We start from the raw sequence: 12,768 nt of genomic DNA on the forward strand, positions 1-12,768 counted from the left end.
GGCTTGCATAGTAAAGTATCAATTTTCGCAGATGACACTAAACTGTGTAAAGTAATTAACACTGAAGAGGACAGTATACTACTACAGAGCGATCTGGATAGATTGGAGGCTTGGGCAGATAAGTGGCAGATGAGGTTTAACACTGACAAATGTAAAGTTATGCACATGGGAAGGAATAATGCAAGTCACCCGTACTTATTAAATGGTAAAACACTCGGTAACACTGACATGGAAAAAGATCTAGGAATTTTAATAAACAGCAAACTAAGCTGCAAAAAACAGTGTCAGGCAGCTGCTACCAAGGCCAATAAGATAATGGGTTGCATCAAAAGGGGCATAGATGCCCGTGATGAGAACATAGTCCTACCACTTTACAAATCATTAGTCAGACCAAACATGGAGTACTGTGTACAGTTCTGGGCTCCTGTGAACAAGGCAGACATAGCAGAGCTGGAGAGGGTCCAGAGGAGGGCAACTAAAGTAATAACTGGAATGGGGCAACTACAGTACCCTGAAAGATTATCAAAATTAGGGTTATTCACTTTAGAAAAAAGACGACTGAGAGGAGATCTAATTAATATGTATAAATATATCAGGGGTCAGTACAGAGATCTATCCCATCATCTATTCATTCCCAGGACGGTGACTGTGACGAGGGGACATCCTCTGCGTCTGGAGGAAAGAAGGTTTGTACACAAACATAGAAGAGGATTCTTTATGGTAAGAGCAGTGAGACTATGGAACTCTCTGCCTGAGGAGGTGGTGATGGTGAGTACAATAAAGGAATTCAAGAGGGGCCTGGATGTATTTCTGGAGCGTAATAATATTACAGGCTATAGCTACTAGAGAGAGATCGTTGATTCAGGGATTTATTCTGATTGCCTGATTGGAGTCGGGAAGGAATTTTTATTCCTCTAAAGTGAGGAAAATTGGCTTCTACCTCACAGGGTTTTTTTGCCTTCCTCTGGATCAACTTGCAGGATGACAGGCCGAACTGGATGGACAAATGTCTTTTTTCGGCCTTATGTACTATGTTACTATGTATATCACACCCAAAAATGGAACCGACAAATTATTGAATTTTTTTACCTGTCTACTAGATATTGCAGTGGTATATTACACCAGAAAATTGGTGAATTTCACCCGAAAATGTAACAGACAAATTAGTGATTTTCTTACCTGTCTACTAGGTATAGCAGGGGTATATCACACCCAAAAATGTAACAGACCAATTACTGAAATGACATAAAATAAAATAGTTACAAAAAATAAAATAAACTTGATTTCTGAGGTGGAGGTTCATATGGAGTAGGAGTTTGAGGAGGCGGTGGACGTAGCGGTGTAGGGTGGTACAAACTAAAAGAGTGTGAAATATCAGAAATACAACAATGAGCAATTGCGCTATAGTATAACAATGGCTGGGTAAGGCCGGTATACATGTCTATTCTGCACAAGGTACGGACAAGTCCTGTGGGATCCATGCCTGGTTCTTTTTAATGAACATGAGCTTGTCCACATTGGCTGTGGACAGGTGGCTGCACTTGTCTGTGATAACGCCCCCTGCCGTGCACAACACACGTTCAGATAATACACTGGATGCATTGCAGGCCAGCACCTCCAAGGCGTGAAGGGAAAGCTCAGGCCATGTGCCCAATTTGGAGACCCAGAAGTTGAAGTAGCCAGACCCGTCATTCAGTACGTGTAGGCGTGTTCACAAATACTGCTCCACCATGTTGCTGAAATGCTGCCTCCTGCTAAGACGTTCCATATCAGCTGGTGGTGCTGGTTGTTGTGGCGTCCTGACAAAGCTTTTCCACATTTCGGCCATGCTAAACCTGCCTTCTCAGGTGCTGGCAGTGCCCCAGCTGCGACCTCTTCCTCCTCATCTGCCTTCACCTTGTGCTTCCACTGTGCCCCCGCTGTCAGGTGGGAATGTCACCAGCAGCGCGTCTACCAGCGTGCGCTTGTACTCGCGCATCTTACGATCAAACTCCAGTGAGAGAATTAAGGACGGTACGTTGTCCTTGTAACGGGTATCCAGCAGCGTGGCCACCCAGTAATCAGCACAAGTTAAAATGTGGGCAACTCGGCGGTCGTTGCTGAGACACTGCAGCATGTAATCGCTCATGTGTGCCAGGCTGCCCAGAGGCAACGAAAAGCTGTCCTCTGTGGGAGGTGTATCGTCTGTGTCCACTGTATCCCCCCAGCCACGCACCAGTGATGGCCATGAGCTGGTCTGGGTGCCACCTTGCTGTGAACATGGTTCCTCCTACTCCATCTCCTACTCCTCATCCTCCACCTTGTCATCCTCCAGAACTGTGCCCTGGCTGGACAATTGTGTACCTTGCATTTGTGGGTGCAGGAACCCACCCTCGGAGCCACTTGTGAATGACTGGCCAGTAACCGTATGAAATTATCCCTCTTCCTCCTCCTCTTTCTCCTGTGCCACATCCTCTTCCATCATCGCCAGCAGCGTTTTTTCAAGGAGGCTTAGAAGTGGGATTGTAATGCTGAGAACGGCGTTATCGGCTCTGGCCATGTTGCTGGAGTACTCGAAACAGCTCAACAAGGAACACAGGTCTTGCATGGAGGCCTAGTCATTGGTGTGAAGTGGTGCTGTTCCGCAGAGCTACTCACCCGGGCGTGCTGCTGCTGAAACTCCACTAATGCCTGCTGCTGCTCGCGCAGTCTGGCCAGCATGTGCACGTCACATATAAGGCGGTGAGCGGGAAGTTACCCGGCAGCGCTGACAGGCGAGCAGCAGCAGGATGAGAACGCTGAAAGCACATACAGACCGCCAGCACTTTATGCAGCAGCTCTGACATATCGGGGTAATTGTTAAGGAATCTCTGCACCACCAAATACAGCACATGCGCCAGGCAAGGGATGCACGTCAAACCGGCTAGTTCCAGAGCTGCTACGAGATTTTGCCCATTATCGCACACCACTAGGCTGGGCTTGAGGCTCACTGGCACCAACCACTCATTGGTCTGTTGTTCAAGGCCCGTCCACAGCTCCTGTGTGGTGTAGGGTTTGTCCCCCAAACAGATAAGTTTTAGAACTGCCTGCTGTCTTTTACCCCTGGCTGTGCTGAAGTTGGTGGTGACCGGATGATGAGCCGGTAGAAGATGAGGAAGCGGAGTAGGAGGAGGAGGCAACAGGAGGCAAACTGAAGCGCCCTACATTTCTCGGTGCTGAAAGGACATGCAGCAAACTGCTATCCGCCTCAGGCCCAGCCGCCACTGCATTTACCCAGTGTGCTTATATAGAGATCTAACGTCCCTGACCGTGCTTACTGGTCCACGTATCCGTAGTGAGGTACACCTTGCCACAGATGTTGTTGTGCAGTGCTGACCTGATTTTGTCCCTCACTTGGTTGTGCAGGGAAGGAATGGCACACCTGGAAAAGTAGTGTCGACTGGGCACGACGTACTGTGGGACAGTCACCGCCATAAGGCTTTTAAAACTCTCCGTCTCCACCAGACAGAATTACAGCATTTTAAAGGCCAGTAATTTTGAAATGCTGGCATTCAGGGCCAGGAATCACGGGTGGGTAGGGGGGTACTTCTTCTTCTGCTCTAGTGTTTTGGAGATGGAGAGCTGAACGCTTCCATGGGACATTGTGGAGATGCTTGGTGACCCAGGTGTTGGTGTTGCTGGCAGATCCTCTGCCACTCCAGAGGTGGATGAAGAGGCCGAGACTGCAGCAGAAGAAGAAGCAGGAGGAGCCAGAGACCTTTCTTGGACTTTGAATTGTCTACTCCACTGCAGCTTGTGCTCTGCACTTAGATGCCTGGTCAGGCAGGTTGTGCCCAGGTGGAGAACGTTTATGCCTCGCTTCAGGCTCTGATTGCACAGCTTGCAAACCACTCGTGTCTTGTCATCAGCACATTGTCTGAAGAACTGCCATGCCAGGGAACTCCTTGGAGCTGGCTTTGGTGTGCTTGGTCCCTTGCTGTGGTGGGCAGTAGCAGGCGCACTATCTAGGGGACTGCTGCGCCACTTTTGCACCCTGCTCCCTCTTCTGCTGTGCTGGTGGCTCTGTGCGACCACCGCCTCTTCCTCCGAACTACACAGGTCACTCGCATGACCTTGATTCCATGTGGGGTCGAGGACCTCATCGTCCTCCACATCATCTTTCACCCAGTCTTCACCCCTGCCCTCCTTGTCGGTCTGCACACTTTTGAAGGCCCAGCAGTTGGCACCTGTATTTCATCATCATCCGAGACGTGCTGCCATGGTCCTCCCATGTACTCATCTTGAAACATAAGTGCTTGGGCATCGGTGCAGGGCATCTGGGGCAGGGCGAGGGCATCTGGGGCAGGGCTAGGTGGATGGACCTGGAAAACCCTGCTAACAGAGTCATCAAAAAGCAGAAGAGACTGCTGCATGACTTGGGGCTCAGACTGCTTGGCTGATTTGCAAGGGGGTGAGGTGAAAGACTGATGGACATCACAGGCAGGTGCCGACTCTGATCTTTCAACAGGAGACTGGGTGGGAGACAATGTGAAGTAACTGGAGTCACTGTCAACAACTTAATCTACTATCGACTGTACTTGTTCTGGCCTCACCATTCGTAGAGCCACAGTAGGCCCTACCAAATACCGCTGCAGGTTCTGTCGCCTACTCGCCTCTGAGGAAGAAGATTCACTTTTACGTGTAGCTGTTACAGATCGACCACATCCTCTCCCTGCTACAGGAACTCCACCAGCAGCACCACAACCTGGGCAACATCCCTTATTTGACGCTCTCCTCATATTTCTCAAATTTAAGATCTTGCCCTAAATGGGTATTTTAATAATAGCAGAATAGAATGACAGTATGTAAAGGGTGTATCTCACACGTACAGATGCAGACTAGGCCGCAATTAAAGATTTTTGCCTAAAATGGGCGTTTTATCAATAGCAGAATAGAACCCCAGTATGTAAAGGGTGTATCTCACACGTACAGATGCAGACTAGGCCGCAATTAAAGATTTTTGCCTAAAATGGGCGTTTTATCAATAGCAGAATAGAACCCCAGTATGTAAAGGGTGTATCTCACACGTACAGATACAGACTAGGCCACAATTTGAGTTTTTTGCCCAAAATGGCTGTTTTTCAAATAACAGAATAGAACCACGGTATCTAAAGTGTGTATCTCCCATGTACACATGTAGACTAGGCCACAATTAAAGATTTTTGCCCAAAATTTGTGTTTTTCTAATAGCAGAATAGAACCACAGTATCTAAAGTGTGTATCGCACACGTACAGATCCAGACTAGGCCGCAATTTAAGTTTTTTGCCCACACAACTACAATTATTAGGCAAATGAGTATTTTGACCACATCATCCTCTTTATGCATGATGTCTTACTCCAAGCTGTATAGGCTCAAAAGCCTACTACCAATTAAGCATATTAGGTGATGTGCATCTCTGTAATGAGAAGGGGTGTGGTCTAATGACATCAACACCCTATATCAGGTGTGCATAATTATTAGGCAAATTCCTTTCCTTTGGCAAAATGGGTCAAAAGAAGGACTTGACAGGCTCAGAAAAGTCAAAAATAGTGAGATATCTTGCAGAGGGATGCAGCACTCTTAAAATTGCAAAGCTTCTGAAGCGTGATCATCGAACAATCAAGCGTTTCATTCAAAATAGTCAACAGGGTCGCAAGAAGCGTGTGGAAAAACCAAGGCGCAAAATAACTGCCCATGAACTGAGAAAAGTCAAGCGTGCAGCTGCCAAGATGCCACTTGCCACCAGTTTGGCCATATTTCAGAGCTGCAACATCACTGGAGTGCCCAAAAGCACAAGGTGTGCAATACTCAGAGACATGGCCAAGGTAAGAAAGGCTGAAAGACGACCACCACTGAACAAGACACACAAGCTGAAACGTCAAGACTGGGCCAAGAAATATCTCAAGACTGATTTTTCTAAGGTTTTATGGACTGATGAAATGAGAGCGAGTCTTGATGGGCCAGATGGATGGGCCCGTGGCTGGATTGGTAAAGGGCAGAGAGCTCCAGTCCGACTCAGACGCCAGCAAGGTGGAGGTGGAGTACTGGTTTGGGCTGCTATCATCAAAGATGAGCTTGTGGGGCCTTTTCGGGTGGAGGATGGAGTCAAGCTCAACTCCCAGTCCTACTGCCAGTTTCTGGAAGACACCTTCTTCAAGCAGTGGTACAGGAAGAAGTCTGCATCCTTCAAGAAAAACATGATTTTCATGCAGGACAATGCTCCATCACACGCGTCCAAGTACTCCACAGCGTGGCTGGCAAGAAAGGGTATAAAAGAAGAAAATCTAATGACATGGCCTCCTTGTTCACCTGATCTGAACCCCATTGAGAACCTGTGGTCCATCATCAAATGTGAGATTTACAAGGAGGGAAAACAGTACACCTCTCTGAACAGTGTCTGGGAGGCTGTGGTTGCTGCTGCACGCAATGTTGATGGTGAACAGATCAAAACACTGACAGAATCCATGGATGGCAGGCTTTTGAGTGTCCTTGCAAAGAAAGGTGGCTATATTGGTCACTGATTTGTTTTTGTTTTGTTTTTGAATGTCAGAAATGTATATTTGTGAATGTTGAGATGTTATATTGGTTTCACTGGTAAAAATAAATAATTGAAATGGGTATATATTTGTTTTTTGTTAAGTTGCCTAATAATTATGCACAGTAATAGTCACCTGCACACACAGATATCCCCCTAAAATAGCTAAAACTAAAAACAAACTAAAAACTACTTCCAAAAATATTCAGCTTTGATATTAATGAGTTTTTTGGGTTCATTGAGAACATGGTTGTTGTTCAATAATAAAATTAATCCTCAAAAATACAACTTGCCTAATAATTCTGCACTCCCTGTATATCTATGAAGATCACTGAGTTCAATTGGAGTTATGATTAAAGATTCTGTCCTATACTCTTCCTCACAGTAGCAGCATCCTCTCACTACACTAAGCACAGCAGAGTGACGTGCAGCGCTACGTGACTCCAGCTTATATAGAGGCTGGGTCACATGCTCTAAATTGGAATTTCCATCCACAGGCAGCATTCTGGTGCACATTTGAGACCCGGCCTATATCAGCCAATCTTCTGTGGGGCTCAGAGCTTTCTCCCTCCTCCCATTGCATGCATGGTCATATGCTGGAGGTTACTTGAAGATTGCTGTGAGTCGGACCTTGCTCTCCTGTAATTTACCCACTGGCTCCTGGTATTGCCTATACGGCACAGGTAGGTTTAGCAATATGTCCCAAGCTACTTGAGAAACCTTAGCGTTGCTCGGGCTCAGACATGTCCTCCATGTAGGAAATGTTGGCTAATCTCTAAATTTCACACCAGTATGAGGGTTAGTAAGACCGCAGAGTGCGCCTGTCTATGTTATTGTTATATTATTTTTACTGTTTATCACATCCACACATTTTCTCTTCTGTGTAGGATGTCCATTGTGGTACTTGTGGTCCGCTGTAGGCATCCTCCATTGCATGCATTTTTGCTGGGAATTGCCATTAGCAGAAGACCATAATTTTAGGATCTGCCCCTCCCTGTATAGAAGCACCACTGCATATGGGGTTGAGCACTTCCTGCTGTTTATTACCACACCACTCTGTAGTTTGTATATTAAAATTTTTAGAGGTGTAAAAACTCCTAGTCTGAATGTGCCTTTATTTCCATCCACAGGCAGCATTCTGGTGCACATGTGTGGCCCGGGCTATATCAGCCAGTCTTGGGTGGGCTCAGAGCTCTCTCCCTCCTCCTATTGTATGCATGGTCACATGCTGGAGGTTACTGAAGGATTGCTGTGAGTCGGACTTTGCGCTCCTGTAATTCGCCCACTGTCTCCTTTTATTGCCCATACAGCACAGGTAGGTTTAGCGTTAGGTCCCGAGCTACTTGAAAAACCTTGGCACAGTGCTCGGGCTCAGACAGGTCCTCCAAGTAGGATATGTTGGCTAATCCCCCTTTTTTACACTAGTATGAGGGTTAGTAAGACAGCAGAGTGAACCTTTCTTTGTTATTGTTATATTAATTTTACTGTTTTTCACATCTACACATTTGCTATTCTCTGTAGGATGTCCATTGTGATATTTGTGTTCCACGGTAGACATCCTCCATTGAATGCATTTTTGCTGGGGATTGCCATCAGCAGCGGACCACAAGTGCAAAATCTGCCCCCCCCCCTGTATAGATGCACGATTGCATATGGAGTTGAGCACTTCCTGCTTTTTAGTACCACGCCAATCTGTAGTTTGTATATTGAATTTTTTGGAGGTCTGAATGTGCCTTTATTTCCATCCATAAGCAGCATTCTGGTGCACATGTGAGGCCCGGGCTATATCAGCCAGTCTTGGGTGGGGCTCAAAGGTCTCTCCCTCCTCCTATTGTATGCATGGTCATATGCTGGAGGTTACTGCAAGATTTCTATGAGTCAGACCTTGCGCTCCTGTAATTCGCCCACTTTCTCCTCGAATTGCCCATACGGCATAGGTAGGTTTAGAGTTAGGTCCTGAGCTACTTGAAAAACCTTGTCACGATGCTCAGGCTCAAGCATGTCCTCCAAGTAGGATATGTTGGCTAATCTCTCAATTTTACACCAGTATGAGGGTTAGTAAGACAGCAGAGTGCACCTGTCTTTGTTATTGTTATATTATTTTTACTGTTTATCTCATCCACACATTTGCTATCCTGTATAGGATATAAATTGTGATACTTTTGGTCCGCTGAAGGCATCCTCCAATGTATGCATTTTTGCTGGGGATTGCCATTAGCAGCGGACCACAAGTGCAGGATCTGCCCCCCTGTATAGATGCACCACTGCATATGGGGTTAAGCAATTACTGCTTTTTAATACCACGCCAATCTGTAGTTTGTATATAGAATTTTTGGGAGGTGTAAAAACTCCTAGTTTGAATGTGCCTTTATTTCCATCCACAGGCAGCATTCTGGTGCACATGTGTGGCCGGGCTATATCAGCCAGTCTTGGGTGGGGCTCAGAGCTCTCTCCCTCCTCCTATTGTATTCATAGTCATATGCTGGAGGTTACTGGAAGATTGCCGTGAGTCGGACCTTGCGCTCCTCTTATTCACCTATTGGCTCCTCAAATTGCCCATACAGCATAGGTAGGTTTAGTGTTAGGTTCAGAGCTACTTGAAAAACCTTGGTGCGGTGCTCAGGCTCAGACTTGTCCTCCAAGTAGGATATGTTGGCTAATCTCTCAAGTTTACAACAGTATGAGGGTTAGTAAGACATCAGTTGTTAGTTGAAGCTGGTATATCACCATAAAGCAGTAATTTAGTGGATACAGGTATATGTAAAACCTCTATCACTATTTTGTGAAAGCTGATATATGGCAGGCCTCAATCAGTTGTTATTTAAAGCTGGTATATCACCCTCAAGAAGTAATTTTGTGAACGTAGGTATATGGAAAACCTCTATCACTATTTTGTGAAAGCTGATATATGGCAGGTCTCAATCAGTTGTTAGTTGAAGTTGGTATATCACCCTCAAGAAGTAATTTTGCGGACTCAGGTATATGGAAACTCTCAATCACTATTTTGTGGAAGCTGATAGATTGCAGCCCTCAATCAATATTTTCTGGAAGCATACAAATGCACTATAATATACTTTTTTGTTAGAAAGTATATTATAAGTATATCACATATCAAGTATATCCCTCTGTGTATCACACCTATCGATAGTACAACATTACCAGTCCTAAAAGGGACATTTGTGGCCCTATTAGCTAGCGTTTGGTGTCTCTAAGTTCCTAACAGCCTGTCCCTGCTCCAAAATGCAACCTCTCCCTACACTGGCAAAACACATAATGTAAAATGGCTGCCAGATCAGGTTCTGTTATAGGGTTGGGGGTTTGTCCATGTACTGAATTGTCTCAATTTGCTCTCCTGTCCCACCTGATGGATGTGTCATGGGTCAAAGATTTTTTTTTGCAATGCAATAGAATATGGTGCGCGCGGACATCACCATAAGTTCGCATGTTCGGAAGATCGCGAACGCCCAAAGTTCGCTAAAATCAGTTCTCAGGCCCCTAAGTGGCTAGCAGTGATGTGGACCAGGTATGACGTGTGTGGATCAGTGTCAGCCAAAAAGCTTGTTTTCTCTGTGCCCGTCGAACCTCGCATGGCCATTTACAGTTGCAATAAAAAGTATGTGAACCCTTTGGAATGATATGGATTTCTGCACAAATTGGTCATAAAATGTGATCTGATCTTCATCTGTCACTACTTATAGTGGTAATCATAAGGACGTGAGAAATATCCTTTCCAAATATTGGCATATTATTAAAAAAGACCCATACATAGGCAAATCCCTACCAAGCCACCCGCCCCTAACTTTTAGGAGAGCTAAAACCCTAAAAAATTTGTTAGCACCTACTAAATTACGTAAATTCCATCAAAAAGCAACTGGGTCGAACATTAGTTCATTTATACCATCTAGACCAGTGGGCAGTACTAAATGTAGACTATCTAAATGTCTATGTTGCCTTTCTATACGTAACTCTACCTCTTTTCGTAGTAATACTACTGGGGAAATTTTTAATATTAAGCAACCAATGGACTGTGGGTCAAATAATGTGATCTACGTGCTGGAATGCCAATGTGGATTACAGTACGTCGGTCGCACCACACAGACGTTACGGAATAGGTTGAACAAACACCGTTCAAACACTAAGAAGAAATTTATGCAGCACAGTGTATCAAGACATATTGCGGATAAACATCAGGGTCTTTTTTCAAGTATTTTTGTAATACCTATAGAGAAAATTCATGCTGACACCCGGAACATTACACAAACAATCAAAAGACGTGAAATGTTCTGGATCTATAAACTTAATAGCCTGAGCCCCCAGGGTCTTAATGAGGCATTTGAAATCAATCTATAAATTGATGATATATACACCCTGTCATCATTGGAAAGGGAAAATATGAGTAATAGATGTTTGTCTTTTCTCTATTAGATCCAGACCCTTAACTACATTACTGCTGTCTTGAACTTCTTCTTTCTGATAAAATAATAGGGTGACAACCACGCCACCAATTGGTGATGTTTGTCAATCATCAGGTATTTTGGGATAGTGGTGGCATGCGTGTGTACTTTTACCAACTGCACGCATGCACCCACCTGTATCCCCCAAATCCTGCATGACTAATGTCAATTTATTATGTGATTTGATTGGATGACGTCCCAATCACATAAAAATTCTTTTTATATATTTTTAATTCTTAATATTATTATTCTTTTAGTAGAAGGACTTTCTCATTTAGAAACCTAATAAGTGGCTAAAATTATTTAATTCTTTTCTTAAAAGGAGTATCAGTTTTTATATTTCCCTTCCTTTATTTATTGGCCATGCCACCCTGGGTACGCCTGATCTCGTCCGATCTCAGAAGCAAAGCAGGGTTGGGCTCGGCCAGTACTTGGATGGGAGACCACCTGGGAAGAGCGAGTGCTGTAGACCTTTATATATATATATATCAATTTTTTAAATCTTTTTAAGGTCGTATCATGCCACTTCCTATTTATGTTTAATAACATTGTTTATTTTTCAGGAATCTAGTTATTGTATCTGTAGGGCAACATTATATGTATGTGATCTTCACAATATATGCTTTTCTTTTTCCTCCCCTCCTCTATTTTTGTGAATGTTCTAAATGTTTTTTTTCTGTTGAATCACAGTAGATTTCCAGTGAGAGCGCCCTCTGGTTTATAAAAACGACTCTGATAAGTTTCTACCTGACTATGCGATGTGCGGTTATAGAAATGCAAGTCAGACGGCTCTCTCACCATTCAAGTGTCCCTGTAACTAGGTAACGGCTCTCACATGATCGGATCTTACTCACGTGATGTGAGCCATGTGATACCAGGTTGAGTGACGTGAGCTAGCTTCTTTAGAGAGGACGGCCCCCTCACCACTTTTGTTACCTTGTGACCGAGCAACGGCTCTCACGTGACTGGGATCCGGTCATGTGACACAGGTCCTAGAGTCTTGATAGAACTTTACAATCGCCTTATTTGATTAGAAACCTGTGATGCGTTTGCTATTGCACACCTCATAGGGTCGGCCCCCATATGGGCGTATTGTTTTGAGGTCACTTACAAAACTGACTATTTTCAGTGTGCTTTTCTAGCTTTATATAATACAAATGTGTTTCTAATGTGCACATCGGCGGCTCATTATGAGAGCTTGCAGATATGCACATTATATTTGCCACTGATCATTTAGGCAACACCCAAATCTCCTCCCTTCTGACCCTGTGACCCTTTAAGGGCGGTATGTTTGTAAGTATAAATATGTGTAGCCTTGTGCTGTTACTTTGTGCAGCTCTGTGTACCTGATGAAGGGGAGTGATTCCCCGAAACGCGTTGTATCGCTGCAATAAAAAGATTTCCTCTTGATCCTGGTGACTGGCTGACGGTAATTCGCGCCGTGGGACGTGTTTTTGTTCCTTTATACTATTATCTTCTTGGGGGCTCCAGGCTTCTCCGTTTGAAGATCTTCTGTGATCCCGTGGCTGCAGACCGCCCTATCCAGACATCCAGGCTTGTTTGATAATACCTACAATAGTGTTGTGCCTATCCTTGCACAACCATATAAGGTGAGCCTTACCATCTCTCTCCGTATATCAATATATACCCACAGAATTACCCTATGGTGCGCCCATCTGTGTTTTTTTACAGATTTTAAACCAGCCTGATATATTACACTTCATCTGTCACGGCTGAGGATGGGGGAAAATCCTCAGCCGTGAGATGCCAGGTGTTGTAA

At 44.7% G+C, this 12,768-nt stretch overlaps 1 pseudogene; it reads left to right on the forward strand.

Moving 5' to 3' along the window:
• The first annotated feature begins 11,341 nt into the window (after positions 1–11,341).
• On the forward strand, positions 11,342–11,460 carry LOC122929757 (annotated as a pseudogene).
• The last annotated feature ends 1,308 nt before the right edge of the window (positions 11,461–12,768 follow it).

Source organism: Bufo gargarizans, chromosome 2, assembly GCF_014858855.1.
Source record: "Bufo gargarizans isolate SCDJY-AF-19 chromosome 2, ASM1485885v1, whole genome shotgun sequence".
NCBI lineage: Eukaryota > Metazoa > Chordata > Amphibia > Anura > Bufonidae > Bufo > Bufo gargarizans.